The sequence below is a fragment of the Staurois parvus genome, unplaced genomic scaffold (genome assembly GCF_062004578.1).
Source record: "Staurois parvus isolate SC_StPar_1 unplaced genomic scaffold, SC_StPar_1.0 ptg000078l, whole genome shotgun sequence".
NCBI classification, from domain to species: Eukaryota; Metazoa; Chordata; class Amphibia; order Anura; family Ranidae; genus Staurois; species Staurois parvus.
The window spans coordinates 8275813-8281812 of NW_028317874.1; positions in this window are offsets into that span (position 1 = coordinate 8275813).

The window sequence follows — 6000 nt, forward strand, 5'->3', positions numbered from 1 at the left end:
CCACCTTTCTCGGAATCTCTCCATTTTATATTCTTCTATGTGGTAAAGTTCCTCCATTCTATACATATAATCCACCCTTCCTATCCAGTCTTTTATTTTTGGTACCTCTTGTTCGTTCAAAAATGTGGGTATCAGTCCTTTTGCTGCGTTTATAGGATAGAATAACACCAAATTTTTATATTTTCCACTGTAAGCTCAGTTCTATGGAATAGGCATACCCCTGGGTCTTTCAGAATTCTAACCCCAGTTATCTCCTGAATTTTTTCTCAGTTTTTGAAACATTAGTGTTTAAGATCTCAGTTTTAGTCGGATTAATTTTTACATTTGACAGCACTCCATAATCTTTCATTATTTTCATTAAGTGGGGCAATGTCAACCTGGGGTTGACCACATAGAATAGCATGTCATCAGTTTACGCTGCTACCTTGTGCTCTGTCTCTCCTATCCAGATCCCTTTTATATCTATGCTATTCCTTACCGTTGCTAAGAGATATTCTAAAGATAATATAAACCATAAAGGTGACAGTGGACATCCCTGCCTTGTCTTATTATACATCTTAACAAATTCCGATAACATTTTGTTAATCTTTACTGCAGCAGAGGTTTGACTCTCAAAACTTCCAGTGTGTCTAACATGAACCCCCAGTCCAGCCTATCAAAAGCCTTCTCTGCATCCACTGACACGAGCAGTACAGAAGCTTTCTCTCTCTTGTTTCTTTGTATCAAAAGCAGTGATCTCAGTCCATTGTCCCTTCCCTCCCTCCCAGGAACAAAACCCACCTGATCCATATGAATCCATTCCGGCATTAGGTCTTTCAACCTATTTGCCAAAATCTTTGCATATAGTTTAGTGTCTGTATTTAACAGTGATATAGGCCTGTAGCTGGAACATTGGGTTCCATCTTTTCCCTCTTTCTGTATGATTGTAATATGAGCTTGCAAAGATTCCTCCCTCATTTCCATGCCTTCTCCCAATGCATTCATATATAACCACAGCTTAGGTATTAATTTTTCTTTACATTTTTTGTACTATCTCACAGTAAACCCATCTGGTCCCGGACTTTTCCCTTCTGTTGCATGCTTCAGTGCCACCTGGATTTCCTCCTGAGTTATCGATTTATCTAGGCATATTAACTGTTCTTCTCTTAACCTCTGCAATTCCGCCTCTTTTAAATATATCTGTCTTTTTTTAATTCTTTCCTCCTCTTCTCTTATGGGCCGCTGAGGGGTGACATTATATAATTTACTGTAGTATTTTTTAAATACTTTAGCGATATCATTGGTTGAATAGACCAGTTCTCCATTATCACCTCTAATTTTCTCAATATAATTCCTTGATTTCTTTTTTCTCTGTGCTCTAATTAAATATTTCCCTGGTCTATCACCCCAACGATATCTCTCACTTGCCATCATGTTAAATGCTCTCATCGTTTCTTCCTCCATTAGATTACATAGTTCCCCTCGATCCCCTCATGTCTCCTAGATTGTAAACTTGAAAGAGCAGAGCCCTTGATCCCCTTATGTTTTGCATTGTATTGGTATTGTTCTGTCACATGTTCTGTCCCCCTTTGTAATGTACAGCGCTGAGCGAACCTTTGGCGCTTTATAAATACTGTATAATAATAATAATAATTTATTTATTATACTCTGCTGAATCTCTTTTATTATTCTCTTCTTATGTAACTGTTGTAATTCATATAAATCCCTAGAAAGCATATTCATTTTCATTCCTTTTTTCTTCTTTACCCCAATCGCCATCAAGACTCCCCTGATATAGGCCTTATGAGCTTCCCACACCATTGCCACTGAAACTCCTTCAGTCTCATTTCTTTCAAAATATTGTTCTATTTCTTATTTTATTCTCTGTTCCGTCTCATGATCCTGAAGGAGTGTCTCATTTAATTCCCATGTGTTTAACTTATTTTGCTCTCTTCCCCATAATAACGTCATTGTCTGATATTGTTATGACTTCTATATTTACTTTAACCAAGGACTCCAAAAGTCTATGGTCCAGCATTATGTAATATAACCTCGAGTACATCTCATGTGCCGGAGAGTAGAACGTATAACCTCTGTCTTTAGGATATTTAATTCTCCGAACATCTACAAGTTGACATTGATACAACATTCTTCGTCTGGATTTCAGAGATTTACTCCCCTCTCTCTGCACAAGTGACGTCGTATCAATCTGAGGGTCCATGCAAAAATTAAAGTCTCCTGCCACTGTTAGTTTGCCTTTTTTAAAATCTAGGCGTCTTCTCAGAATATTTTTCAAATAGACCACATGATTTCTATTGGGGCAATAAATATTTGCCAATGTACATTCCTTTTCTTGCAATTTCCCCCTTAACAAGAATCACCCCTCAGGGTCCTCCACCTTCTCTTCCAATTTAAACCTTAAATTTTTAGTTATGCCAATTGCCACTCCTTTAGCACGCTTAATCGGTGAGTCTGCATAAAACCAGGTTGGATAGTACCTAGAATATAGCTTCACAATTGTTTCCTGCAGTAAATGAGTTTCCTGCAAAATCACCAATGCAATAGATCGTTGTTGTAATTCTCTGAGAATCTTATGCCTTTTCCCTGGGCTGCTCATCCCCTTGACATTATAGGTCGCAAAATTAACCTCCTCCATTTTCCATACATATTTCAACTCTTCCACTAGAGTTCTTCCTAACTAGAGTACCATCTTTCATGAGGAACACGGAGCTAACCCCTACCCACCTACCCATTCCCAACCCTTCACTCCACCCACCCCTCCCATAGCCCTCCCCAACCGCCCCTAGGCTTTTAATTTGCCTACGAATCATCTGTGGTCCTAGTCCCACCATCGAGTCAGCCATAGGGTGGGGCTCTGACCACATACGTCTCTCCAAACCGGGTACCCAATACCTTGGTCGCGTTTCTAGATATCTATCCTGCGTCCTATGTCCCACCTTTCTAAGGGAGCTGGGCGAGACAGAGAAAAAAATAAAAAAAAAATTCCTCCCTCCCTTCCCCACCCCCACATAGAGGGGGTGCGAGGAGAGGAGGAAGGGGGTCTAGAGGGAGGAAATAAAAAATTAAATTTAAAGCCTCAACTTCCCTCCCATTTTATCTCTAATGTCTTTTCTCACTAGGGGCTGCCTGCCAACCCTCCTTTTCTATTCCCCACATCTCTTTTACCCCCTCTTCCCAACCTGGGATAACTATTGTCTGTAGTTCAAGTCTCTCACAAAAGTCTCTCAAGTCTTCTGGAAATCTCAGTCTTGCAGAACGACCATTTTTTCAACCGATTAAACATGCTGGGAATCCCCAGCTGTGTCAAACATTCTGCTTTCTCATCTGTTCCAACAAAGTTTTCAGTATTCTCCTTCTTGTCAGTGTTTCCACTGATAAATCTTCAAAGATCTTTAGGTTTACTTCTCCATATTTAATTGCTGCTTTTCCTTTTATCCTCTTCCAGAACTCCCCTTTGTCTCTATAATAATGGAATCGTACAATCACATCCCTCGGCTTTTCGTTTCTAGCTTCTTGGAATCTTCCAATTCTATGCCCTCTATTGATCTTAAGAGGCTCTGTTGCTGATCTGTACATTATTGTATCAAGCATTTTCAGTTATTTCCATCAGATCTTCTCCTTGTGAAATCTCGGGCATGCCTCGTATCCTTAGATTGCACCTTCTATCTTTCTTCTCCTGGTCTTCCAGTTTGTATAGCAGATTCCTTTGTTCTTTTCTCATTTCTTTCATCTGTTTTTCCAGGTTTGCTATAACTTAGGCATGTTTATCTAATTTTTTTCCATCTCTTCCACCCTTGACAGTACCTGCCCCAGATCTTTATGTATTTTCGCCATTTCCTGTTTTATGGATCTTTCCAGACCCTTAAACATTTCTGCTATTTCTGCTTTAGTAGGCATTTGTGAGATCTTCTCTTGTTCTTCAGAGTTCTTGATAACCACTGCCTTTTCTATGTCTTCAGCTTCTATATTTTGACTAATATTAGACATCCCCAGGGACAGTCTGGAGCAATCGCCAATACTGTTTTCCATTTCTTGTCTTCCACCTGCTCCCTGTTGCCTCTCTGGGGTCTGTTTCTCTTGTGAGGGTATATATTTTTGAATTGAACTTGTTTGGGATGACTTTGACCCTCCCCTTTTGTCACTTTATTTATCATATTGTTAATAGATATTTCTATTTTTTTCAGAACCGGGGGGTTATTTTTATGCATAAATAGGGATTATATCCCTCTGAGGGTATTGTCCTTTCAATCTTTATGTTTTTTTTCTCACCCCCCTATCCTGAATTCAACTTTAAGGGTCCCCAGGGTCTTTATTTCTCTTAATTTTATCCTTCCACACCTTCTCCTTCTGGGGCCCCCTGGGTGATCCCCCCCCATAGTTCAGTATTCAGTATATCAGTTTTTGTTTTTTCTTTTTGTTTTTTTTCACTCACCATCCCCTGTCACTCTCACTCACCTTCTCGAGACTCTCACGAGACTCCATGGGTCCCGGGGAGAAACGATCCTGCATCAAAAAAGACGAGGTCTCCTCCCTCGTTCAAGCCGGCCTGTGTCTCTGCCTCCCAGAGCTCCTCTGCGGTGGACCACGTTACTGTCTGGTGTCCTCCGAGCTCAGGTGGAGTCCACCTCCTCTCCAGCTGACTGGCACCTCGCTCTCCTCCACCTCGGCTCCATCACTTTCCAACGCCGGCCCACGTCCAAAGGGGCACAAAGGACCTGAACTCCCCCGATGGGACCACAGTCAGGCTCTGGTATGTCTCAGCCTCCTAGGCATTTCTTACTAGAGGGACAATGGGAGCGCCTGGTATCCGGGAGCTCTCACATTGAGCTCCCTCTCGGCGCCATGCTCAGATGCCTCTAGTCTATTATCAGTTAGCATTGCTTCCATATACCTCCATAGATGACAAAACACCTCTTGTTATGGAGAAGAAAGGGAAGTGTTACATAGTCCTAACAGTGTCATGTAGTCCTAACGCACTCCCTGTCCTAGGATGACAATGCTGCTCAATACAATTGTCACCCTAGGACAGGACATGTGTTAAAGGTAGAATTACCAGGTTAAATTAAAGGGAGACGTGAAAATGAATGCAACCACCACCTCTAAAATAAAAAATAAAAATAATAAAAAAACTCTAAAAATGACTAAGCTGTGACACTATCAATATTTATTCTTGGATTTAGATACACTTTAATATTTCGACATAAATAAACACATAACTCTTCATCTAGATGTTTATATACAGTTAAAATAAAGACTCCCATGTGGGCTAAAAGCCAAAAGAAAATGTTCAGTTACATAAATGATTTATACTTTTGGACAACTACCATTGAAAATAGTAAGGTGCGCTTAAGGTCTCTGATTATTTTTCTCTTGTACTAGAAGCAATAAGGATTCATATGTCATGAAATCAGTGCTCCATAAACTGTAGGGGAATAGATAAGCTTTGTTATTTTCATGCTCTGTTAATACCATCAGGCTCCGAGTGATTGACAAACGCATACAAAGCTTTTCACCTTTCTTCTCAGGCCAGCTTCCAAGAGTCCAGTAATCCACAGCATGCAATCCACATCTTAGCTATCAGCTTAACCAATAATATCTTTAGAGGTATTGGCCGAGTCCAGGTGGAAACTTTGCACTGTTGCTGTGGGTACACTATTTGCCCATGTATATATGTACCTGGCTCTGCCATTCTAGCCGCTACTAAAATTGTTGGAGAGTGATTGCTGAGATCTAGAAATATGGGCTCCATATGGTGTAAGCTTGAGGTGATTGTAGCCGTATTAGTGCACTTGCAACAGAAACAATTGAGCACTGTCCTTTTTTCCTTTTTGATTTGCACTAACATACAATTTTCAGGACAAGTTTTTGGGGTATGTCCCCTTCTTCAAGGTCCAAGCAATACCTTGGACCTTGAAGAAGAGTACATACCCCAAAAGCCTGTTCTGAAAATTGTATGTTAGTGCAAATAAAAAAAGTATCACGGACAGTACTCAGTTGTTT